The sequence below is a fragment of the Myotis myotis genome, unplaced genomic scaffold (genome assembly GCF_014108235.1).
Source record: "Myotis myotis isolate mMyoMyo1 unplaced genomic scaffold, mMyoMyo1.p scaffold_m19_p_52, whole genome shotgun sequence".
NCBI lineage: Eukaryota > Metazoa > Chordata > Mammalia > Chiroptera > Vespertilionidae > Myotis > Myotis myotis.
Window position 1 is genome coordinate 1 of NW_023416360.1, and position 26895 is coordinate 26895.

The following is a 26895-nucleotide window of genomic DNA, read 5'->3' on the forward strand; positions in this document are numbered from 1 at the left end:
CACTGCTCTATGCGGAAAGTGTTCTGGGGGCCGGGTAGTCCAGCCCCAAGGCCCCTGCGTCCACGCCCCATCCCCGCCAGCTTCCCACCTGCAGGCAGCAGCTCAGGGTGTTCTGTCCCACCCTGCACCAGACTCAATCTGACTCCTGCAGGGAGAGGTTGGGCGGCTCCACGGCAGGCGGCTCTGCGCCTAGCACCTTTGAATTGCGTTTTGCTGGGGGGGAAAAAGAAAAGCCTCTCCAGAAAGAGGTTTTTCAAAAGCCTTCAGGGACCGGGAGGTTGGCTAGCCAGGGCCTTCCTTCCCCCAGCTGCAGGAGCTGGCCCCTCCCCCCACCCACACCCAACTTGGCCAGGTGCCACCCCTGTCCGCCACCACCCACCCCCAGTTCCCTGTTCCCCATCGGGCTATCAGTGCGTGCTGGCCAGGGGGAAGGACCGGGAGGTTGGCTGGCAGGCCCTGATCAGGCGATCAGGGTGGTCAGTTCACGTCATAGCAACCGGTCATTCTGGTTGTTCATCATTCTGCTGTAATGGTCACTTAGGCTTTTAAATATATATAGACTAGAGGCCCGGTGCACAAAAATTTGTGCACTCGGGGGGGGGGGGGGTTCCCTCAGCCCGGCCTGTGCCCTCTCGCAGTCTGGGACCCCTTGGGAGATAACGACCTTCTGGCTTAGGCCTGCTCCCGGGTGGCAGAGGGCAGGCCCAATCCCTAGGTGCAGCCCCTGGTCAGGCTCAGAGCAGGGCCGATTGGGGAGTTGGGGCGCCACCCCCTGTCATGCACAGAGCAGGGCGGATCGGGAGGTTGCGATGCCACCCTCAGTCACGCTCAGGGTAGGGCCAATTGGGGGTTTGGGGCACCGCCCCCTGTCACACTCAAGGCAGGGTCGATGGGGAGGTTGCGGCACCACCCCCTGTCACGCACAGAGCAGGGCCCGTGGGGGGCGGTTGGGGCGTCGCCCTCTATCACCCACAGAGCAGGGCTGATCAGGGGGTTGGGGTACCGCCACTGTCACACTCAGGGCAGAGCCGATGGGGAGGTTATGGCTCTACCCCGTCACACACAGAGCAGGGCCCATGGGGGGGGTGGGTTGGGGCACCACCCTCTATCACCCACAAAGCAGGGCTGATCAGGGGATTGGGGTGCCGCACCCGTCACACACAGAGCCGCAGGGCGATCAGGGGGCTGGGGAGCTCCCCCCTATCAGGCACAGAGCAGTGCTATTCAGGGGGTTGGGGCGCCTTTACCTGTCACGAAAAGAGCAGGGCGGATTGGGAGGTTGTGGCCCCGCCCCCTGTCAAAGAAAGAGCCACAGGGTGATCAGGGGGTTTGGGCGCTGCCCCCTGAAACACTCATCCTAGTGCACGGAGGCCTGGCAGCTCCGCTGATCCCGGTGCTGGGAGGCATATTACCCTTTTACTATATAGGATAGAGGCCTGGTGCACGTGTGGAGGCTGGCTGGTTTGCCCTGAAGGGTGTCCTGGATCAGGGTGGGGGTCCCCACTGGGGTGCCTGGCCAGTCTGGGTGAGGGGATGATGGCTGTTTGTAGCTGGTCACACACCCCTCAGGGTGGGGGTCCCCACTGGGGTGCCTGGCCAGTCTGGGTGAGGGGCTGAGGGCTGTTTTCAGGCTGATGACTGAAGCTCCCAACTTCTCCTTTCTTTCTTTTTTTTTTTTTTTATTCTTGGCCAGCTTTAGCTCTGGCTTCAGCTCTGAGGCCTCTGCTGCTGAAGGCAGGTATCTGGTATGTTTGGGTTCTATAATCAGAACACTGTTTCAACTCCAGCTCTGAGATCCCGAATGGCTGAAATCAGGTTTCTGGAGTTTTGTGTAGCTTCTATATTTGTAAAAATGTTTCAAACTGCAAGCTCAGAGGCCGGCAGCGGCAGGCGGGGAACGTTGGCTTCCTCCGTGAAGCAAGCCAACGTTCTTGACTGAAGTTCTTGACTGAAGCAAGAAAGCCTCATGTTCACTTCAAGCTGCCTGGCTGCCAACCACCATCTTGGCTGGAAGTTAATTTGCATATCGCCCTGATTATCCAATGGGAAGGATAGTGGAGGTATGGCTAAATAGCATGTTTCTCTTTTATTAGATACATTTCTTTATGTTGAGAGAGACAGAGAGAGAGAGAGAGAGAGAGAGAGAGAGAGAGAGAGAGAGAGAGAGGTGAAAGACACACATTCATTCATTGCCTCCCGCACACTCCTTGACAGGGTCCTGGGGTGGAACCTGCAACCCAGGGACATGCCCTTCAGTGCACTGACCGACGCTCTAACCACTGAGAAACTGTCCCAAACTTCAATATTGGGACTTTTATTTCTTTTAGAGTTGTAAGGATTAGTTTTAATATATGATTTAGAATTCAGTCTAGACTGCTTTAAAAAATTGGCTTAAACAAGAGAGAGTTTTATTTACTTCATTTTTCTCTCCTTCAGAGCAGCATATTTGGTGACAATGGAGTTGGTGAGGCACCGTCCTTCTCTCTTACAGTTGTGCTCTCCCAAGGTGTTATCTTCAGCCAAAAGTGGAGAATCAGATGGCTTACCACACATCTTTATTCAGGCCAGTGGAACATGGAAAAGAGAATGTATGCCTATGTCCATTTCTTTTAAGGAACATTATATTAACTTACTTCACTCTCTCATCTTGTTTTCAAGACTTTACAGCATGTGTAATATTTATTTTTTTTTTTATTATTAGTTAAGGTATTACAAATGTGTCCTCATCCCCCCCATTAACCCCCAACCTCCCCCCCACACACACTCATGCTCCCATCCCCCTGTTGTCCATGTCCATTGGTATGGATTATATACATGTATACAAGTCCTTCGGTTGATCTCTTCCCCTTACCCCCGCCCTCCCCTACTTTCCTTCTGGGGATTGATAGCCTGATTGCTGTTTCTCAGTCTTTGAGTCTGTCCCTTTTCATCAGTCAATGTTGTTCTCTATAATCCACAAATGAGTGAGATCATGTGGTATTTATCTTTCTCTGACTGGCTTATTTCACTTAGCATAATGCTCTCCAGTTCCATCCATGCTGTTGCAAAAGGCAAGAGTTCCTTTTTTTTTACCGCAGCATAGTATTCCATTGTGTATATGTACCACAATTTTCTAATCCACTCATCTGCTGATGGGCACTTAGGCTGTTTCCAAATCTTAGCTATGGTGAATTGTGCTGCTATGAACATAGGGGTGCATATATCCTTTCTGATTGGTGTTTCTGGTTTCTTGGGATATATTCCTAGTAGTGGGATCACTGGGTCAAAGGGGAGTTCCATTTTTAGTCTTCTGAGGTAGCTCCATACTGTTCTCCACAGTGGCTGCACCAGTCTGCATTCCCACCAGCAGTGCAGAAGGGTTCCTTTTTCTCCACAACCACTCCAACACTTGTTGTTTGTTGATTTGTTGATGATAGCCATTCTGACAGGTGTGAGATGATAACGCATTGTCGTTTTGATTTGCATCTCTCGTATAATTAGTGACTTTGAGCAGGTTTTCATATGTCTTTCGGCCTTCTGTATGTCCTCTTTCGAAAAGTGTCTATCTAGGTCTGTTGCCCATTTTTTTATTGGATTGTTTATCTTCCTTTTGTTAAGTTTCATGAGATCCCTATAAATGTTGGAAATTAAACCCTTATCGGTGGTATCATTGGCAAATATGTTCTCCCAGGTAGTGGGTCTTCTTGTTGTTTTGTTGATGGTTTCCTTTGCTGTGCAAAAGCTTTTTATTTTGATGTAGTCCCATTTGTTTATTTTCTCTTTAGTTTCCATTGCCCTAGGAGCATTATCAGAGAAGAAATTTCTTCGGCATATGTTTGCAATTTCGCTGCCTGTGGATTCCTCTAGTATTTTTACGGTTTCCCGTCTTATGTTTAAGTCTTTTATCCATTTTGAGTTTATTTTTGTGTATGGTGTGAGTTGGTGATCTAGTTTCATCCTTTTGCATGTATCTGTCCAATTTTCCCAACACCATTTATTGAAAAGACTGTCTTGACTCCATTGTATGTTCTTGCCTCCTTTGTCGAATATTAATTGGGCATAGTGGTTTGGGTCGATTTCTGTGGTCTCTATTCTATTCCATTGATCTATATGTCTGTTCTTGTGCCAGTACCAAGCTGTTTTAAGAACAGTGGCTTTGTAATACAGTTTGATATCTGGTATTGAGATCCCACCTACTTTGTTCTTTCTCAGGATTGCTGCAGCTATTCGGGGTCTTTTTTTATTCCAGATGAATTTTTGGAACGTTCGTTCTAGATCTGTGAAATATGCTGTTGGTAATTTAATGGGGATTGCATTGAATCTATAAATTGCTTTGGGTAGTATGGACATTTTGATGATGTTGATTCTACCAATCCATGAACACGGTATATTCTTCCATCTGTTTATGTCTTCCTCTATCTCTTTTTTCAGTGTCCTGTAGTTTTCAGCATATAAGTCTTTTACCTCCTTAGTTAAGTTTATTCCTAGGTATTTTAAATTTTTTGGTGCAATGGTAAATGGGATTGCTTCTGTAGTTTCACTTTCTGTAAGTTCACTATTGGTGTAAAGAAATGCCATGGATTTCTTAGCATTAATTTTGTATCCTGCTACATTGCCGAATTCATTTATCAAGTCTAATAATTTTTTGATGGAGTCTTTAGGGTTCTGTATGTACAGTATCATGTCATCTGCAAATAAGGACAGTTTTACTTCTTCTTTTCCAATCTGGATGCCTTTTATTTCTTCTTCTTGTCTGATCGCAATGGCTAGTACTTCCAGTACTATGTTGAACAGGAGTGGTGAGAGGGGGCATCCCTGTCTTGTTCCTGTTTTTAGGGGGAATGGTTTTAGTTTTTGCCCATTGATTATGATGTTGGCTGTGGGTTTGTCATATATGGCTTTTATTATGTTGAGGTATGATCCCTCAATTCCTATCTTGCTGAGTGTTTTTATCAAGAAAGGGTGTTGGATTTTGTCAAATGCTTTTTCCGCATCAATTGATATGACTATGTGGTTTTTCTCTCTCAATTTGTTTATGTGATGTATCACATTTATTGATTTGCGGATATTGTACCATCCTTGCATCCCTGGGATAAATCCTACTTGGTCATGGTGTATGATCTTTTTGATGTACTGCTGGATCCGATTTGCTAGGATTTTGTTGAGGATTTTGGCATCTATGTTCATGAGGGATATTGGCCTGTAATTCTCTTTCTTTGTATTGTCTTTATCTGGTTGTGGGATTAGGGTGATGTTGGCTTCATAGAATGAGCTGGGAAGTGTTCCTTCCTCTTGGATCTTTTGACATAGTCTGAGGAGGATAGGTTTTAGGTCTTCCTTGAATGTTTGGTAAAACTCCCCTGTGAAGCCACCTGGCCCCGGGCTTTTGTTTGCTGGAAGCTTTTTGATGACTGCTTCGATTTCCTCCATAGTTATTGGCCTATTGAGATTTTTAGATTCTTCCTGGTTAAGTTTTGGAAGGTTGTATTTATCTAGGAATATGTCCATTTCCTCCAGGTTGTCTAGTGTGTTGGAGTAGAGTTGTTCATAGTATTTTCTAACAATCCTTTGTATTTCTATGGGGTCTGTTGTTATTTCTCCTCTTTCATTTCTGATTTTGTTTATTTGGGTCCTCTCTCTTTGTTTCTTGGTGAGCCTGGCTAGAGGTGTATCAATCTTGTTTATCCTTTCAAAGAACCAGCTCTTGGTTTTGTTGATCTTTTGTATTGTTTTTTTGGTCTCTATGTCATTTATCTCCGCTCTGATCTTTGTTATTTCCTTTCTTCTGCTTACAGTGGGCTTTTTTTGTTGCTCTCTTTCTAATTCTTCGAGTTGTAGAGTTAGGTCATTTATTCTCATTGTTTCTTGTTTCTTGCAGTAGGCTTGTAGAGCTATGAACTTCCCTCTCAAGACTGCTTTTGCTGTGTCCCATAGGTTTTGGATTGTTGTGTTTTCATTGTCATTTGTTGCCATGATGTTTTTTATTTCTTCTTTGATCTCACTGGTGACCCAGTCGTTGTTTAATAGCATGCTATTTAGTCTCCATGTGTTATATTTTTCTGGATTGTTTTTGTTGTAGTTGATTTCCAGTTTTATGCCTTTGTGATCTGAGAAGATACTTGATATGATTTCAATTTTCTTGAATTTGAAGAGACTTTGTCTGTGACCCAATATATGGTCTATCTTTGAAGATGACAAATGTGCACCCGAGGAGAATGTATATTCTGTGACTTTGGGGTGAAATGTTCTGAAGATGTCAATTAATTCCATCTGATCTAGTGAGTCATTTAGGATTGATGTTTCTTTGCTGAGTTTCTGTTTAGAGGATTTGTCCAGTGGAGATCATGGGGTGTTAAGATCCCCTACTATGATTGTATTGCTGTCAATCTCTCCCTTGATCTTCTCCAGAAGATTTCTTACGTATTTGGGTGCTCCTATATTGGGTGCATATATATTTACCAGAGTTATTTCTTCTTGTTGGACTGCTCCCTTTAGTATTATGAAGTGGCCTTCTTGATCTCTTTTTATGTCCTTCACTTTGAGATCTAATTTGTCAGATATAAGTATTGCTACCCCGGCTCTTTTTTCACTTCCATTGGCCTGAAAAACCTTTTTCCATCCCTTCACCATCAGTCTGTGTGCGTCTTTTTTTGTGAGGTGGGTTTCCTGTAGACAGAAGATATATGGGTCATGTTTTCTTATCCACTCATTTACCCTATGCCTTTTGACTGGGGAATTTAATCCATTTACATTTAAAGTTATTATTGATAGAAACTTGTTAGTCGCCATTTTTGTTCTTTACCGCTGCGTTCCTTCTTTGTTTCCTGTTTTTTCTATTTACAGCAGACCCTGTAGCATTTCTTGCATTGCTCGCTTGGTTGTAATAAACTCCCGTAGACCGTTTTTGTCTGTGAAGCTCCTGATTTGACCCTCAATTTTGATTGATAGCCTCTCTGGGTATAGTATTCTTGGATTCAGACCCTTCCTTTGCATGACTTTGTATATTTCATTCCATTCCCTTCTTGCCTGATGTGTTTCTGTTGAGAAATCGGTCGCTAGTCTGATGGGGGATCCTTTATAGGTAACTTTCTGTCTCTCTCTGGCTGCTTTTAAGATTCTTGCTTTGTCGTTGGTGTTTGCCAATTTAATTATTATGTGCCTTGGTGTCGGTCTTTTCGGGTTCATTTTGTTTGGGACTCTGTGAGCTTCTTGGATTTGTGTGAGTTTTTTCCTCCCTATATCAGGGAAATTTTCTGTTACTATTTTTTCAAACAGGTTTTCTATTCCTTGCTCAGTTTCCTCTCCTTCTGGCACCCCTATTATTCGGATGTTGTTTCGTTTAGCATTGTCCCAGAGTTCTCTTAGGCTCTCCTCCTGCTTTTTAATTTTTTTTTCTAGAAGCTGTTCTGTTTGGGTATTTTTTTCTACCTTGTCTTCTAGCTCGCTGATGCGGTCCTCTGCTTCTTCTAGTCTACTGTTGATGCTTTCTATTGAGTTCTTTATGGCAGTGATGTCGTTTTTCATTTCTTCTTGGTTTCTCTTCATTTCCTCTTGGTTCTTCTTCATTTCCTCTTGGTTCCTACACATATTGTTGAATTGGTCTTCCATTTTTTTCATCCACCTTATGACCATTACTCTGAATTCTTTCTCTGACAGGTTGCTTGCCTCCATTGCCTCCATTTCGTTTACTTCCTTTTCTGATGATGCCTGTTTTTCTCTCATATTTGGGTTGGTTCTTTGTTTCACCATGATTTCTCTTCTCAAGGTGTTTGGTTATGTAGTTCTCTCTCTGCTGCGCTGATTCAAAGGCACAAAATACAACACAACAAGGCACAACGTACAAGGCAACAAACTAAATGCATTCACGATATTAATAACCCCAAATAAAGGTGACCCCCCGAGCGAAGAGAATTAGGGGATATAGAAGAAAAAAGAGAAAAAGAGTAAAGAGAAAAATAAAAAACAAAAAGGAGTGCCGAAATGAGATTGGGAAAAGGGAGAGAAGAAAAAAAACAAAAATACAAAAAAAAAAAAAAAAGTAAGAGAATGAAATAGAGGTGGGGAAGAGGCAATTTGTATGGGGAGAGCGAGGGATTGGAAATTAGATATATAAGTAGGGTGAAATTTAGACAGTGGTTAGAAAGAAGGAATAGGTAAAATCCAAAGCAGGAATAGGGTAAGAGAAACAGGACAACAAAAGGGGAAAAGTGAGGAAGAGAGTTTTGGCTTAAGGGTAAATGTGAGCTAGAGAGAAATGATGCTAAAGGAACGATGAAAATAGTGTGTATAACACTAATCCCAAAATAAAATAAAGAAAAATTTAAAAAATAATAAAAAATAAAATGACACTTGAAAAAATGGTAAAAGGATAGCAATAATACTGGTTTAAAAAATGTAGTAATTAAAAAGGTAAAATCAAGTGATGAAAAAAATAAAAAATAAAAAAAAATAGGTTCTTAATGAAATGGTGAAAAAAGAATTAAAAAAAATATATATATATATATATATATATATATATATATATATATATATATATATAAATATTCGGAAGTGAAGGTGCTTCAGATCTTCCACTCTTCTTTTTGGCACGCCTCAGTCCTGCCAGGCATTCAGGGGAGTGTTGAACTTCCCTGCGGTACACTGTCCCTCCGTGCAGTAAACCACAGACCTGATTTTAAGGCAGCTTGTATTTGTTTACCAGACTGCCTTTATTTGTGATCGCAGAAGAGACAGTTCGTGGCTCTGCCTCTGGGTGGCAGTGTGTCTGGATTGACCTCCGAGGCTATAAGTCCTCTCTATCAGTAGGGTTTTTTTTTTTGTTTTTTTTTTTTTCCTCTATGGTATTGGGAACTGATTCAGGAAAGACCACTGCCCAGAGCTGGTTCCTTGCCACTGCCCGCTGTTTCCCAGGCTCCCCAAAAAGAACTTTCCCCTACAGGCTCTGTGAATGACCCCAACTGGGGAATCCCATGCACTGGGTTTAATAATCAAATGCATGGATCTAAGGGGAACTGTAACAAGAGCCTGATAGTTGTGCGAATTCGCAAGCCTCCACCTTCCAGGTCTGCGCACAGTCTCCGCGCGCAGTCTCCGCGCGCAGTCTCCGCGCGCTCACTCGCCCCTGGCACCAAGCAGCCAGCAGATTGGCAAAGTCCAAGGCTGCTCCCTTACATCCAGTCCAGCTATGGGCCCATTTTTCGCGTTCCCTTCTGCCAGCAGCCCTGTGGGGGCCCTTCCCCACTCACGGGTCACGCTGGTCCCAACGGCTGCAGACTCTGTGGGGCGCAGATTCCGCCCCGCGCGCGCGCGAGCTCGGTCCTCCCTCCAGCCAGAACTTCAAACCGCACCTTTAGGGGATGTCCAACCTTTCCGTGAGAAGAAGCAGTGCTCGTCTGAGTTCAGGCAGTGACGCTGCTTGAGATCCCTTGTTTCCAGGTTAGTAGCTGGTCTCTGGATGCCGGCAACAACCACCCAAGATGGCGCAGTCTCCACTGCTTAGCTGGCGCACCACGAGAGGCTTCAGCCGCAGTCTCCAACCGTCCTTTTTTTCCTGGGGGTTCTCGGTCTTTCCTAGCTGCAGACAGTCTCTCAGCTGAAAATCCTCTGCCTATTCGGGCTGCATGTTACCCGTTTCAGCTGCTCACCCTTATCTGCTCCAGGACAAGGCACAGGACACGTCCGTTTATACCGCCGCCATTTTTCCTCCTTCAGCATGTGTAATATTTAAATGGAAAGGAGGTTGGGAACCTCTGACTGGGGTCTTTAGCTAAGAGATCATGTGTTCAGCTAACATATCTGCTGGGGTAGAAGAAGGGGAAAAAGCACATGATATATGCAGAGTGGGAGGTGGTAATACTCTACCAAAATGTGTTTTCTGGAGATCTTGATTTATAGATGGGATAAATTTTAACCATGCAAAGGTCTTTAAAGGAAATATTTTCTCATTTCTTTATGTTCTTAACTATTCTGTCCAACAGTGTACAAAATTAATTGATCTGCAATAATCCATCACCAAACACAGTTGCAGTAATGGTGGTTTTGAGTAGTTTTGGGCCCTCTGTTCTGTTCCATTGATCTATATGGCTGTTTCTATGCCAGTACCAGGCTTTTTTGACTACAATGGCTTTGTGGTATAGTCTAATATCCAGTATTGTGCTCCCTCCAACTTTTTTCTTCTTTTTAATGATTGCTGAGGTTATTTGGGGTCTTTTCTGGTGCCATATAATTTTTGGAATATTTTTTCTAGATTTATGAAATATGCCATTGGTATTTTAAAGGGTATTGTGTTGATTCTATAGACTTCTTTGGGTAGTATAGACATTTTAATGATGTTGATGTTAATTCTTCCAATTCACGGTCACAGATACTTTTCCTCAGAAGAAAAAAAAAAAACTAATAGAAGAACAAAGTGCCCTGCAAAGTTACCAGGAGGATGGGAAGTGTTGTCTTATCTGAGCACAAATTTTTTCGTCATGAGAGTCCCAGCAGTTCTCATCTGCAAGTGGAGATGGCCTCAGTTTGAAAAGTGAAATTTTACAAAAGCATGGGGGAGCAGATCAGACTGTACCAATGAACAGAAAGCAAGACAGAGAGGGCGATGAGGCCATGGCACACCCATGCACCAATGGCAAACATCTCTAAATTCTTTAGTAATCTTTTTACTGGCAAGATCCGTTTAAGGCTATAGGCCCCTGATAGCCTAGCTAGCCTCTATCAGTGGTTCTCAACTTTTCTAATGCCGCAACCCTTTAATACAGTGCCTCATGGTGTGGTGACCCCCAACTATAAAATTATTTTCGTTGCTACTTCATAACTGTACTTTTGCTACTGTTATGAATCATAACGTAAATATCTGGTATGCTATATGTGTTTTCCATGGTTGCGACCCACAGGTTGAGAACCACCGCGCCCAGTTCCCTTCACCAATACAGTATGTAGCCCTGCTGATCCCTCTTTCTTCTGCCACTTCCTTCTCTTCCACAACATTTTTAATTCTTTAGTTTACATAGCAATTGTAACAACACAGTCCACAACACAGGACCAAACACATTCTGAGTAGGGAGTGGGCTTCTCTTTAGCATAACTTCTGAGCATGACTGTGATTATATTTAGCAGTAAATTTTGGGCTGTGTGTGTGTGTGTGTGGTTTTTTGTTTGTTTGTTTTACTCACACTGATGTTTCCTTCTATTAAACATTAATGATTGTTTTCCAAAACCTACTAAGTTTTTACTGAGGTTCCTGTTGGCATCTGTATAGTTTTTTAAATAATGTAGTTTCTGTTGATGTTGTATATGTATTTACTTCCTCTCCCCAAGCCAGCTAATCCTTGAATAGTTACAACCACTACAGCTCCTGTTTTTAGATTATAAACTGCTGAAATGAAGCCGTGTCATTTCCTTACATTTCTTGCCTGCATTCCCTCTCTGAGTCCGGAAATGTGTTGACAACTTTTGTCTTATCCTTTCCCCTATTTGTCCTTCTCAAGTACTTACTCTCTTTCAATCCTTTGTTTACATATAATTTGCATACCATACAATTCACCCATTTAAAGTGTATAATTTTATGATTTTAGGATTTTCAGATATGTACATCCCCACAGTCAATTTTAAAACATTTTCATGACTTCAAAAAGAAAACTTACAATCTTTAGTTGTCATCTCTCCTCCCCTTTCTTCCCCCACCCCCAGCCCTAAGCAACCACTAATGTATTTTATATTCCTCTAGTTTTGTCTGTTTTGAACATTTCATATGAATGGAATCACATGTGATCCTTTGTGACTGGCTTTATTCACTTAGCAGAATGCTTTCAGGGTTCATCCATGTTATAGCATGTATTCATAGCTTTTATTGCCAAAAGATAGGACATTGCATGGATATACTGCATTTTATTTACCATTCCTCAGCTGATGGGCATGTGGGTCGTTTCCACCTTTTGAGTATTATGAATACTGGATGCTACTGCTGTGAGCATTTGTTTATAAGTTTGGTGTGGACATGTGTTTTCATTTCTCATGAGTGTGTACTTAGAGGTGCAGTTGCTGGGTCATATGGAAACTCTGTTTGACATTTTGAGGACGGGCCAGACTCTTTGTCAAAGTGGCTGTACCATTTTTCATTCCCGCCGGCTATGCGTGAGGGTTCCTCCTTCTCGACATTCTCAGCGAGACTGCTTCTAGCCTTTTTGTGTGTGTGTCTGTTGTTATCTCACAGTGCTTGTGATTTGCATTTTTTTCTGATGGCTAGTGATATTGAGCATCTTTTCATCTAATATTTTACTTTTAATGGCATTTTTGGAAAGAAAGAGATAAACAAGTGTATCTGATCTGCATATAAGTCATTTGCATGCATAACAGGAAAAATTGTTCTAAATATTTGAAAACACAGTGTTGTTGTTTTTAATATTTTGCTGAAAAGTCCCCATCTCATGGCTTCTTGCTCCTCTCTGAACAGTGGTCCAGCACATCTGTTGAGCAAGTGGTGATGCCCTCAGTTTGAGGAAAGTGAGATTTGCCATGGATTTGAGGCGCTTTGTAGAGAGAATGGACAAAGGAAAGAGGGAACTGAGTTCCATTTGTTTTGTTCACATGTTAGTAAGCATCGGAGCATTATCTGTAGAATGAATGAGTTCCAGATAGTTCCATGGAACCAGTAGAACCCACTGTTAGATCTAATCCAGTAGTGGTCAGTTACTTATAGGAAGCCATTTCTAGAAAAACACAGAGTTGAAATTGATAGGAAGGATTAAAGGGAACTGGAAGGGGGGCCCATTGTCATGGAGCTTTTGAAATGTTAGTCACTAGATGGACCATCAAGTCTACCTTAGTAAGGGAGGAAGCCAAGAGCTTTGTGGATTGACAGGGAGTGAGTGGATAAATGAATGACCTGGAATTGAAAAATGTGAACTATGGGCATCTATGCTGGAAGGATAGGGGATGAGGCCAAAGGGTCAAAGGAAAGACTATATTATTCCTGAGGCAGAGATGTTCCTGGTAGTAAGGTCTGCAGTGTGGCAGTGACTGCACTGGAGCGGCAGGACAGGACCCCAAGATGAGATGGTGTAGGAACTGGGAGGCTGCGTTATTGGCCGCTTGTCCACATGGATGTTACAACCCTCCGCTGCCTGCTCACCTCTTCGCGGCCCCTGCCTTGGGCCCCATTCCACCTTTAGTTCCTTTTTGTTCTGCATTTTTTCTCTGATCTCTAGCTTCAGGCATTGCATGGCCAATGGCATAACTCTAGACAAGAAGATGCTAGTGTGGTAGTGAAAGGGGCTCTGTTTGGTTTTTGTTTTGTTTTGTTTTTTTCTATTTACACACAGGATTCACAAGGTTTACTGGAAAAGCTACCTGTAGTTGTGTTTCAGTCTGTACAAGTGGCTTTGCCTTCCCTCTAGACCACTGTAGAAAGGGTGGGTGTGTGTGCACATTTGTCAGGGGAAAATCAATACCCCCCAAACACTCCTATTCAGGGTTCATCCACCTGTGCAATCCTCTGATCACTGACTTCTAAATGATGATTAAGCCACGGTCTCTTCTTCACTAACACTTTCTGAAAAATATACCCGTCCTTGATCTTCTTCAGATGTGGAAGGCCTGTCTTCCCTGCTGCCTTCAAGGACATACAGCATTCCCTGAAGGGCAAGGTGTGGGCTGCTATCCATGTTCCTTCAGGCTAAGCTATGAGGAAGGAGACAGAGCCCATCTCCTCAATCCTCATCAGGGAGGGAGTGGGCTTAGGGGGAGGGCACATGGTATCTAGTCCTCAACAAGAGCTCCAGGAACGGTCACTTTTGGAAGCCAAAGGAAGCAATCAGTAGGAGCTGAACTTACTCCTTTCTTTGCTTAAGCACAAGCCCTGAGAAACCTTGCCCCCAACTCAGGATACGGAGAAGACATCACTATTATTACAGAAACATTTATTAGGCAAGTCAATATTCCCCACAAGGAGGGAATTACTTGGGGTGGGAAATGTTTGCCCCTGGAAATTATAGAGAAGCATTGTGTGTCTAAATCGTGGAGGCTGATCTCTGAAGGCAGTGCCTCCAGCAGTGGTGAGAACAGCAGGAGGCCCTTTGGCAGGTTGAGGCCTGCAGTTGGGGCTTGGATGGGGCAGAGTCCCCCTGAGGAGCACAGATTGAGGGTGCTTCTGGCATATTTGCTGACCCTTTGATGCCACAACGTTTGGGGGGGTCTGTCCTCGTTTCTGGTATGTGTAGTATGGGTAGAGCCCTGGCCAGCCGAGATAGCTGTGTGGCGGCCGGACACGGCATTTGTCACGTCATAGGGGGGAGCATTGCGGTGGAAATGACGCCTCTGCACTGGCTCTGCCTGGGCCTGCACTGCTCCCTTCTGCACAGGCTTCTCCGACTGCGCTGCGGAGGGAAGGGGCTGTTGGGGGCAGGTGGTAACTACTGCAGGCCGGCGTCTATAAACTTGGGTAGTTCCAGTAAAGGGAGCTCTGCTTTGAAGTGGGCCTCTACTCTGTGCAGATGATATGTGCCCTCCCATTTCCTGGGTGGTTTCTTCTTCCATTTTACATTTGATTGAAGGACAAAGCCTTTGAAAAAGGCTCTTCATTGGATGTAGCAAAAGGCTATCCGGAGGAGCCGTCTGTGTTCGGCTGTGGAATGTCTTGCTCCCAAGCATGTCCTCTAAAGCCGTGCCCTGAGAAGGAAATCTCTTCCCTCCAGGTCGGGAAATTCTCAGTCGTGCATCTCCTGCACCAAGCTCCTCATATTTGGGGCCTGTAGGGGCATGTAAGTTCCACTGCATGTTCAGAGTGGAGTAGACCTGTTGAGTCTTTTGAGATTTGAAAGCAGGTCCATTATCTGATTGCAGTGAGGTGGGGAGGCCGAATCTGGGGATGACAAGCTGAATGGGAGCTGTGTGACCTTGGAGGACTTTCAGATGGAGTGGGGAACACTTCTGCCCAGCCTGAGGAGGTGTCTACGAGGGTTTAAGAGATACTTGGTTCTTTTAATGGGGGACAAGTGAGTGCAGTCAATCGGCCAGTCTTGTCCAGGGGTTTGGCCCCTTGCCTGATGAGTGGGGAAAGGAGGAGGTCTACCCTGTCCTGGGGGAGATACTGAGTAACAAGTAGAACAGGTTTTGGGGATATCTTGCAGTAGGGAGGCTAGGCTAGGATATGTGATGGGGGGTTGCGGGGGGGGGGCAGTTTAGGAGTTGTAGAAGTGTCTGTATCCTATATGTAGGGAATTGTGAGTAGCCCCAAAGATATCACGGGCCTGTCCCTGGGGAAGGATATACTTGCCCTGAAATTCTTTTTTTTTTTTAGTTTCTCTTTCTGTGAGTTCATTATTGGTGTATAAAAAAGCCATGGATTTCTGGGTGTTAATTTTGTATCCTGCTACATTGCTGAATTCATTGATTAAATCTAGTAGTTTTTTTATGGAGTCTTTCAGGTTTTCTATGTACAACATCATGTCATCTGCGAATAATAACAATTTTACTTCTTCTTTTCCAATTTGGATGCCTTTTATTTCTTCTTCTTATTGCTGTGGCTAGCACTTCCAGTACTGTGTTGAACAGGAGTGGTGAAAGTGGGCATCCCTGTCTTGTTCCTGTTCTTAGGGGAAATGATTTTAGTTTTTGCCCATTGAGTATGATGTTGGGTTTGTCATATATGATCTTTATCATGTTGAGATATGCTCCCTTTATTCCCACTTTGCTGAGAGTTTTTATCAAAAATGGGTGTTGGATTTTGTCGAATGTTTTTTCTGCATCTATTGATATGATCATGTAATTTTTGTCTTTCAATTTGTTTATGTGATGTATCATGTTTATTGATTTGCGAATATTGTACCAGCATTGCATCCCTGCAATAAATCCCACTTAATCATGATGCATGATTTTTTTAATATATTGCTGGCTGCAATTTGCTAATATTTTGTGGAGGATTTTAGCATCTATGTTCATCAGGGATATTGGCCTGTAATTCTCTTTCTTTGTAGTGTCTTCATCTGGTTTTGGAATTAGGATAATGCTGGCCTCATAAAACGAGTTTGGAAGTGTTCCTTCCTCTCAAATTTTCTGAAATAGTTTGAGTAGGATAGGTGTTAGTTCTTCTTTGAATGTTTGGAAAAACTCCTGTGAAGCCATCCAGACCTGGGCTTTTGTTTGGTGGGAGTTGTTGTTCGTTTTTATTGCTGCTTCTATTTGATCGGTTGTTATTGGCTTATTCAGGTTTTTTTATTCTTCCTGATTCAGTTTTGGGAGATTGTATTTTTTAGGAATTTGTCTATTTCATCCACATTGTCCAGCTTATTGGCATATAGTTGTTCATAGTATTTTCTTACAATCAATCCTTTGTATTTCTGTGGTGTCCGTGATTACTTCTCCACTTTCATTTCTGATTTTATTTATTTGGTTCATCTCTCTTTGTTTCTTGATGAGTCTGGCTAATGGTTTATCAATTTTGTTTATCCTTTCAAAGAACCAGCTCTTGGTTTCATTGATTTTTATTTTGTATTTTTTTTTTAGTCTCTATGTTATTTATTTCTGCTCTAATCTTTATTATTTCATTCCTTCTACTTACTCTAGGCTTTTCTTGTTGCTCCCTTTCTAGTTCTTTAAGTTGTAGGGTTAAATAGTTTATTGCTGATTTTTCTTGTTTTTTGAGGTATGCCTGTAGTGTTATGAACTTCCCTATCAGGACTGCTTTTGCTGTGTCCCAGAGATTTTGGGTTTTTGTGTGTTCATTTTCATTTGTTTCCAGGAAGTTTTTTATTTCTTTCTTGATCTCCTTGGTAACCCATTCATTGCTTAATAACATGCTATTTAGCCTCCATGTATTTGAATGTTTTGGGGTGTTTTTACTGTAGTTGATTTCTAATTTCATTCCACTGTGATCTGAGGAGATGCTTGATATGATTTCAATCTTCTTGAACTTATAGAGACTTGTTTTGTGTCCTAACATGTGGTCTTTGTGAATGATCCATGTGCACTTGAGAAGAATGTATATTCTGCTGCGTTGGGGTGAAATGTTCTATAAATGTCTATTAAATCCATCTGATCCAGTGTGTCCTTTAGAGTCTCTGTTTCCTTGCTAAGTTTTTGTCTGGAAGATCTGTTCAGGGAAGTCAGAGCCGTGTTAAAGTCCTTTACTGTGCTGTATTGTTGTAAATCTCTCCATTAAAGTCCTCTAGAAATATATATATATATATATATATATATATATATATATATATATATATATATATATATATATTCTGCAGCGTTGGAGTGAAATTTGTCTATTTGTCTATCTCATCCACATTGTCCAGTTTGTTAGCATATAGTTGTTCATAGTATTTTCTTACAATCCTTTGTATTTCTGTGGTGTCCATGGTTACTTCTCCACTTTCATTTCTGATTTTATTTATTTGGGTTTTATTTATTTATAGGCAGCTCCTATATTGGGTGCATAAATGATTACCAGGGTTATATCCTCTTGTTGGATCGATCCCTTTAGTATTACGTAGTGACCTTTGTTGTCTCTTGTGATGGCCTTCATTTTAAAGTCTATTTTGTAGGATATGAGTATTGCTACTCCAGCTTTTTTTTTCTTTTCATTTGCATGGGAAATTTTTTTCCATCTCTTCACTTTTATCCTGTGTGTGTCTTTTGTTGAGGTGGGTCTCTTGTAGACAGCATATAGTTGGGTCATGTTTTTGTATCCTTTCAGCTACCCTACACCTTTTGATTGGAGCATTTAATCCATTTACATTTATGGTTATTATTGAGAGGTACTTATTTATAGCCATTTTAATTCTGTATGTCTAGGTTTCTCTCTCTGTTTCTTCTTCTTAGCAATCCCTTTAGCATTTCTTGAAATGCTGGCTTGGTGGTGATGAACTCCTTTAGCCTTTTTGTCTGGTAAGCTCTTTATTTGACCATCTATTTTGAATGATAGCATTACTGGATATAGTAATCGTAGTCTCAGATCCCTGCTTTCCATTACCTGAGTACATCATGCCATTCCCTTCTGGCCTGTAGAGTTTCTGATGGGAAATCAGGTGTCAGCCTTATGGGAACTCCTTTGTAGGTAACAGTTTTCTTTCTCTTACTGCCTTTAAGATTCTCTCTGTCTTTAATTTTTGGCATTTTAATTACCATATGTCTGGGCATGGGTCTGTTTGGGTTCTTCTTGTTTGGGGTTCTCTGTGCCTCCTAAACTTGTGTGACTTTCTCCTTTATTAGGTTTGGGAAGTTTTCTATCATTATTTCTTCAAACAACTTCTCTATTCCTTTCTCCCTTTCTGCCTCTTCTGGCACACCTGCTATTCTAATATTGTTACATTTCACATTGTCCCACAGCTCCATTAAGCTGTCCTCCTGTTTTCTCATTGTTTTTTTCTTTTTTGTTCTCTAACTGGGTGATATTTTCAACTCTGTCTTCTAATTCACTGATTCGATCCTCAGATTCCCCTAATCTGCTGTGTATTCCTTCCAATGTGTTCTTTATTTGTGTTATGTCATACTTTATCTCTGACTGTTCTTTTTTCATAGTTACTATATCTTTTTTCATACTGTTGAGCATTTTTACCATCATTACTCTGAACTTTGTTTCAGATAAATTTCTATCTCTGCTTCATTTATCTCTTCTTCTGGAGAATTCTCTAGTTCTTTCATTTGGGGGTTTCTTTGTTTCCTCATTTTGGCTGTCTGGTTTGTTTGTGACTATGTTTTTGGTAGATCCTCTACACCTCTCAATCTCCAGTGCAGGAAAGTGTTAAAGGATGTTTCTGACTAATTGGATCAGGCAAAGACTCAAAGCCTCCAGAGACCGCCTGTCTACAGACTAATAGGATTCCATCTTGAATTGACCCCCAGAAATAATCCTCAGGTGTAGCAACAGTTTTTACAACAGGGTGGGGCAGTTGTTTCTGCCTAGAAGCTTATTGTTACTTTTAATCTCTTAAGTGGTCTCAGGGCAAGGTGTTTTCCAATAGTGTGTGTCAACTGTTTTACCCCCAGGCATGTCCTCCACTCCATGAGGGATTGACTCAACCCAGGAAAGTTGGGGTGTCTGCTTCTGAGCTTTATCCCCCTAGTCCCCAGTTCTGGGTTCTGCTCTCACAGCTCCAGTCCACCTCACCCTCCCTCTGCCAGAGCACAAGGTGGGTGGCTCCACATGGAATTTTTGTGCATTGGCCCTTCAAGAGGGGCCATACTACTCCCTGGTAGACAACACCCCACTGCTTTTCACAGCTAGATGTTATGTGGGTACCCTCCTAAGTTTGGTGCTTTCTGATGGGGAGCCCAGCTTTGGGATTAGATCCCAGAGGTCTCAATGGCATCCCCACACACACACACACACAGCTGAGATATCTCTCCGAGATTTCAGTTGCTGTCTGTGGGTGCCTGTCCAGCCTTTTTGTGCCTCTGCTCCTCCTACCAGGCTCTATGCGGTCTCATCTTTGGTCCTTGGGTATCGGGGTTCTGTCCTGTGAGTTTTCCATTGATTATTCAGGAAGCCTTTCCGTATTTCAGTTGTACTTCCAGCTTGTTCCTGGGACCATGTCTGTGCAGCATCCACCTACTCTGCCACTATTTTTAATCTCTACTTTCCCTGAAATTTTAACCATGGATCTTCCTGAGTGGCCCCAAGAGCTAATAGGGACTAAGCTCCTCTGGAGTGTATTAGGGTGTTATCTGAGGTAGAGCTAAGAGTTGGGGAGATGGGGGCTTCCTCTTAGCAGCTGCCTTGGCCTCCTGGTCTGCTTTGTTATCTCCCTGTGTTACGGGATCATTCCTGACTCGGTGTCTTTCACAGTGTATGACCTTTAAGAAGGCTAGAAAAGGGGAGAGAGGGTCCTAAATGCCAAGCAGGAAGACCTGTGAGGCTTGCAATGATAGTGTCACGGGCTATGAATGAGCAGTGGAAATAAAGAAAGTCTAGACTCCAACTTAAAGACCTAAGCCACAGGAGAGCCTGGGCGGCTGCTTTAGCTCACTCAGAGAGAAGGGTTCCCTTCAGACATCAGGGGGATCAGGTCCTGACTCACTGAACAGACTTTTCTACAACTTTCACAAATCTTCCTACCCATTCACAAATAACCAGCTTTAGCAAAAAGTAAACAACCAGCATTTACATTTATGAACACATTTTAAACACACTCTTACTTTCAAGAAAATATACATTCAACAGCGTACAAAATACCTTCTGTACTAAAAGTGAAGAGCAGGCAAATTTAAAACTTGTCTAATAACCAATGTTTCAGTATTTTATGTTATTTAAAAATATTTAGATTTTTATCATTTAACCCAGCAATGCTCCAAAGCATTAAAGTTATCACAGACTTTGAAAAATTATGTACAGGCACATGGGGCTGGAGAAAAGGCGGGAGGGGGGACGGGAGGGGTGGAAGGAGCAGGACCTACAGCCTGTTCCCAAGCCTCCAGCCACTTGGATTCAAAACTGCCACACTTTGGAGAAACCAAGATGGGGGCATAGGTTAATGCCGGAGTTTGCTGCCTCGAACAACCACTTCAAAAATACAACTAAAAGACGGAACAGACATCATCCAGAACCACAGGAAAGCTGGCTGAGTGGAAGTTCTACAAGTAGGAGGAAAGAGAATAGCATACCGAGACTCAGAGGAGGCCCAGTGCTGAAGTCAAATACTAAGGTGCGGAGTGCATGCAGAGTGGGCAGGCGGCTGAGGGCGCGGTTGTCTGTTTCAATCGGGAGGGAGTCTCAGACTCTGAGCTCCAGATCCGGGCGAGTCTCTGGGGACCCAGACTCAAACGGGAGAAGCAGGACTGTCTAGCATCGGTCGGAACTCGAGGGCAGCTTTCTCTCCGAGGTTTGCAGTGGTTGCTGGGACTCTGAGAGGCAGAGCCCCTGGGGAAAGGACTGAGAGCAGCCATAACTGCTCGCTCCACCCACCCTGTAGATCCCCTGGGACCTGCCCAGCCCCGCCCAAGCCCTGCACAAAGGCATCTGCCGGATAGCCTCAGGCAAAGGCTAGATTAGCACTGCCCTAGAGATCCAGCACAGAAGTTCTCCCACTGCAGACACAGCTGATTCTCATAGCCACTTGGCCTGGAGGTCAAATCACCCCCAGTATTGCCGACAAAAATCAAGGCTTAACTACACAAGACTGCGCACAAAGACCACAAGGGGGTGCACCAAGAAAGCATAAAAAATGCGGAGACAAAGAAACATGACAGAAATGGAGGACATAGAGCTCAAAACCGCACTTTTAAGGTCTTTCAATAATTTTCTAGAAACTGCCGATAAACTTAATGAGATCTACCAGAAATCTAATGAGACCCTCGATGTTGTGATAAAGAACCAACTAGAAATTAAGCATACACTGACTGAAATAAAGAATATTATACAGACACCCAACAGCAGACCCGAGGAGCGCAAGAATCAAGGCAAAGATTTGAAATGCGAAGAAGCAAAAAACACCCAACCGGAAAAGCAAAATGAAAAAAGAATCCAAAAATACGAAGATAGTGTAAGGAGCCTCTGGGACAGCTTCAAGCGTACCAACATCAGAATTATAGGGGTGCCAGAGGATGAGAGAGAGCAAGATATTGAAAACCTATTTGAAGAAATAATGACAGAAAATTTCCCCCACCTGGTGAAGAAAATAGACTTACAGGTCCAAGAAGCACAGAGAACCCCAAACAAAACGAATCCAAAGAGGACCACACCAAGACACATCATAATTAAAATGCCAAGAGCAAAAGACAAAGAGAGAATCTTAAAAGCAGCAAGAGAAAGAAACTCAGTTACCTACAAGGGAATACCCATACGACTGTCAGCTGATTTCTCAACAGAAACTTTGCAGGCCAGAAGAGAGCGGCAAGAAATATTCAAAGTGATGAATAGCAAGAACCTACAACCAAGATTACTTTATCCAGAAAAGCTATCATTCAGAATTGAAGGTCAGATAAAGAGCTTCACAGATAAGGAAAAGCTAAAGGAGTTCATCACCACCAAACCAGTATTATATGAAATGCTGAAAGGTATCCTTTAAGAAGAGGAAGAGGAAAAAGGTAAAGATACAAATTATGAACAAATATGCATCTATCAACAAGTGAATCTAAGAATCAAGTGAATAAATAATCTGATGAACAGAATGAACTGGTGATTATAATAGAATCAGGGACATAGAAAGGGAATGGACTGACTATTCTTGGGGGGGAAAGGGGTGTGGGAGATGCGGGAAGAGACTGGGCAAAAATCGTGCACCTATGGATGAGGACAGTGGGTGGGGAGTGAGGGTGGAGGGTGGGGTGGGAACCAGGTGGAGGGGAGCTATGGGGGGGAAAAAGAGGAACAAATGTAATAATCTGAACAATAAAGATTTAATAAAAAATAAATAAAAATTTAAAAATTTAAAAAAGACACGAGAAAATGGCGGAGGTATAAACGGACGTGTCCTGTGCCCTGTCCTGGAGCAGATAAGGGTGAGCAGCTGAAACGGGTAACATACAGCCTGAATAGGCAGAGGATTTTCAGCTGAGAGACTGACTGAAGCTGGGAAAGACCGAGAACCCCCAGAAACAAAAAGACGGTTGGAGACTGCAGCTGAAACCTCTCTCGGTGTGCCAGCTCAGCAGCGGAGACCGCGCCATCTTGGGTAGCTGTTGCCGGCGTCCAGAGATCAGCTTCTAACCTGGAAACAGGGGATCTCAAGCAGCGTCACTGCGTGAACTCAGACGAGCACTGCTTCTTCTCACGGAAAGGTTAGACTTCCCCTAAAGGTGCAGTTTGCAGTTTGGGTTGGAGAGAGGACCGAGCTCGCGCATGCAGGGCGAAATCTGCGCCCCACGGAGTCCACGGCCGTTGGGACCAGCATGACCCGAGAGTGGGGAAGGGGCCCCACAGGGCTGCTGGCAGAAGGGAACGCTAAAAATAAGCCCATAGCAGGACTGGATGTAAAAAAGCAGCCTGGGACTTTGCCAGTGTCCCGGCTGCTTGGTGCCAGGGGGAGTGGGCACATGGAGACTGTGCGTAGACCTGGAAGGCGGAGGCTTGCGAATTCACACAGAGTATCAGGCTCTTGTTACAGTTCCCCTTAGATCCATGCATTTGATTATTAAACCCAGTGCATGGGATTCCCCAGTTGGGGTCATTCGCAGAGCCTCTAGGGGAAAGTTCTTTTGGGGGAGCCTGGGAAACAGAGCGGGCAGTGACCATTAAAAGAACCAGCTCTGGGCAGTGAACTTTCCCAAATCAGTTTCAAGTACCATAGAGGAAAAAAAACCCTACTGATAGAGAGGACTTATAACCTCGGAGGTCAATCCAGACACACTGCCACCCAGAGGCAGAGCCACGAACTGTCTCTTCTGTGATCACAAATAAAGGTAGTCGTAAACAAATACAACCTGCCTTAAAATCAGGACTGTGGTTTACCGCACGGAGGGACAGTGTATCTCAGGGAAATTCAACACTCTCCTGAATGCCTGGCAGGACTAAGGCATGCCAAAAAGAAGAGTAGAAGATCTGAAGCACCTTCACTACTGCATATTTTTATATTTATTTTAATTCTTTTTTCACCATTTCATTAAGAACCTATTTCATTATTTTTTTGTTTTTTTTTTCATCACTTGATTTTACCTTTTTAATTATCACACTTTTTTAACCAGTATTATTGCTATCATTTTACCATTTTTTCAAGTGTCATTTTATTTTTTATTTTTTTTTATTTTTCTTTATTTTATTTTGGGATTAGTGTTCTACACTCTATTTTCATCATTCCTTTAGCATCATTTCTCTCTATCTCACATTTACCCTTAAGCCAAAACTCTCTTCCTCACTTTTCCCCTTTTGCTGTCCTGCCCTACTTATATATCTAATTTCCAATCCCTTGCTCTAAATCCATATACACCTCTCTCTTATCTTTCTTCACTATCCAATTTTTTTTCTCTCTCTCTCTCTGTCGTTTTGCCAGTGTTTGCTTGATTTTGAGTATATTAGGTTTTTTTATGCTTGTTTGGGAGATTGTTTTGTTTTTCATTTTCATTTTTCTGTTTTGCTTATTTTTTCTTTCTCTGATTATTTTTGTGCTTCTGTTTTCCCTTGCCTTGCTTGATATTAGTGGTTGTTTGTAGTTTGCATTAATCTCCAGGGATCTGCTGCTGGAATTCATTGAGATTAGTTGCGGTTCTCTTAGAGTTTTCTCCCCATACAAATAGCCTCTTCCCCTCTTACTATTTTTTTTTTGTCTGTTTGTTTTTTTCTTCTCTCCCTTTTCCCAATCTCATTTCGGCACTCCTTTTAGTTTTGTCTTTTTCTCTTTAATCTTTTTCTCTTTTTTCTTCTTTATCCCCTAGTTCTCTTCGCTCGGGTGGTCACCTTTATTTGGGGTTATTAATATCATGAATACATTTTGCTCAGTGCCTTGTACATTGTGCCTTGTTGTGTTGTATTTTGTGCCTTTAAATCAACGCAGTAGAGAGAGAACTACATAACCAAACACCTGGAGAAGAGAAATCATGGGGAAACAAAGAACCAACCCAAATATGAAAGAAAAACAGGCATCATCAGAAAAGGAAGTAAACGAAATGGAGACAATGGAGGCAAGCAACCTGTCAGAGAAAAAATTCAGAGAAATGGCCATAAGGTGGATGAAAAAAATGGAAGACAAATTCAACAATATATGTAGGAACCAAGAGGAAATGAAGAAGAACCAAGAGGAAATGAAGAGAAACCAAGAAGAAATGAAAAATGACATCACTGCTATAAAGAACTCAATAGAAAGCATCAACAGTAGACTAGAAGAAGCAGAGGACCACATCAGCGAGCTAGAAGACAAGGTAGGAAAAAATACCCAAACAGAACAGCTTCTAGAAAAAAAAATTAAAAAGCAGGAGGAGAGCCTAAGAGAACTCTGGGACAACACTAAACGAAACAACATCTGAATAATAGGGGTGCCAGAAGGAGAGGAAACTGAGCAAGGAATAGAAAATCTGTTTGAAAAAATAGTAACAGAAAATTTCCCTGATATAGGGAAGAAAAAACTCACACAAATCCAAGAAGCTCACAGAGTCCCAAACAAAATGAACCCAAAAAGACCAACGCCAAGGCACATAATAATTAAATTGGCAAACACCAACGACAAAGCAAGAATCTTATCAGCATATACATTTTGAACTTTTTATTTAAAATTGTTTTTCTTATTTTTCAATTATAGTTGACGTTCAATATTACATATTAGTTTCAGGTGTACAGCATAGTGGTTAGATATTTATATACTTACAAAGTGATCTCCCCTATATGTCTAGTACCCAACTTACATCACAGATAGTCACTATAATATTATTGACTGTATTCCCCATGCTGTACATTACACCCCCATGACTAATTTTGTAGCTGTCAATTTGTACTACTTAATCCTTTCTTCTCCTTTTTCACCTAGCCTGTAACCCCAAATTCCCATCTGGCAACTATCAGTTTGTTCTCTGTATCTATGATTTTGCTTCTGTTTTGTTTGTTCATTTAAACCCAACTGCTAATTTAAAAAGATATCTGCATCCCTATGTTTGTAGCAGTATTTACAATAGTCAAGATATGGAAGCAAACTAAGTGTCCATTGATAGATGATTGGATAAAGAGTCTGTACATATGTACAACTGAATATTAGCTGGACATAAAAAAGAATGAAATCTTACTATTTGTAACACTATGGGTGGACCTAGTGGGTATTATGTTAAGTGAAATAAGTCAGACAGAGAAAGACAAATACCATATGATTTCACTTTTATGTAAAGTCTAAATATAAACATATATCTTTGATTCACTAAAGGAACTGAATAACTTCTAAGATTTCTTTTGGCTCTGCAATTTATAAGTTTTTGATATTTACATAAAAAGGAACATACCATGTAAATGGAAATATCTTTTCTATAACCATGCATTACATGAACTCTTTAAAGTGGCATTTAGCTCTGAAATTCTATAATTGTGAAAAGACTTGCTATTATATGTTTTCTTTCTATTATCAAAAAAAAAAAAAAAAGAATCTTAAAAGCAGCCAGAGAGAGACAGAAAGTTACCTACAAAGGATCCCCCATCAGACTAGCGACCGATTTCTCAACAGAAACACATCAGGCAAGAAGGGAATGGAATGAAATATACAAAGTCATGCAAAGGAAGGGTCTGAATCCAAGAATACTGTACCCAGAGAGGCTATCAATCAAAATTGAGGGTCAAATCAGGAGCTTCACAGACAAAAACGGTCTATGGGAGTTTATTACAACCAAGCGAGCAATGCAAGAAATGCTAAAGGGTCTGCTGGAAATAGAAAAATTAGGAAACAAAGAAGGAACGCAGTGGTAAAGAACAAAAATGGCGACTAACAAGTTTCTATCAATAATAACTTTAAATGTAAATGGATTAAATTCCCCAGTCAAAAGGCATAGGGTAAATGAGTGGATAAGAAAACATGACCCATATATCTGCTGTCTACAGGAAACCCACCTCAGAAAAAGAGATGCACACAGACTGATGGTGAAGGGATGGGAAAAGGTTTTTCAGGCCAATGGAAGTGAAAAAAAAGCTGGGGTAGCAATACTTATATCTGAAAAATTAGATCTCAAAGTAAAGGACATAAAAAGAGATAAAGAAGGCCACTTCATAATACTAAAGGGAGCAGTCCAACAACAAGAAATAACTCTGGTAAATATATATGCACCCAATATAGGAGCACCCAAATACGTAAGAAATCTTCTGGAGAAGATCAAGGGAGAGATTGACAGCAATACAATCATAGTAGGGGACCTTAACACCCCATTATCACCACTGGACAAATCCTCTAAACAGAAACTCAGCAAAGAAACATCAATCCTAAATGACTCACTAGATCAGATGGAATTAATTTACATCTTCAGAACATTTCACCCCAAAGCCACAGAATATACGTTCTCTTCAAGTGCACATTTGTCATCTTCAAAGAT